General features: G+C 57.2%; 1 protein-coding gene across 1 annotated transcript in view; it reads right to left on the reverse strand.

Annotated features, from left to right (window-relative positions):
• Positions 1–346, reverse strand: part of NOX5 (NADPH oxidase, EF-hand calcium binding domain 5) — a gene marked incomplete at its 5' end in the record, with an annotated part of 3846 nt that overhangs the window by 2417 nt on the left and 1083 nt on the right. The gene's annotated exons all lie outside the window — the stretch shown is intronic.

Genomic DNA, 346 nt, shown 5'->3' on the forward strand with positions numbered 1-346 from the left:
GGCATTGCCACGATTTATATCCAAGAAGCTTTGTTTAAAAAAAGAGATTTTTAACGAGCTTTGGCCCATTTGGGAAGGAAGTGATGCTTCCCTTCGTTCCTCCAGGTCGGTCCTCTAGCTGCTGCTGTGCTGATGACAGCAGAGACCCCCATTCTCCCTCTGCCCCTTCCCCACTGAGCGCTGGGCAAGGGTGGGTGATGGTGCTCACCCCTCCCACCGGCGAGTCCTCCTCTCCTGGGCCAGCACCGGTGGCTTTGTACGATGTCAACTGAATGGCTCCATCCTCATCAGTGGCCACGGACCCCCTCTCAGAGCTGGCTCTGCTGCAGAGACCCCCCTGGAAGCC

The sequence above is a fragment of the Apaloderma vittatum genome, unplaced genomic scaffold (assembly GCF_000703405.1).
Source record: "Apaloderma vittatum isolate BGI_N311 unplaced genomic scaffold, ASM70340v1 scaffold34434, whole genome shotgun sequence".
Lineage (NCBI taxonomy): Eukaryota > Metazoa > Chordata > Aves > Trogoniformes > Trogonidae > Apaloderma > Apaloderma vittatum.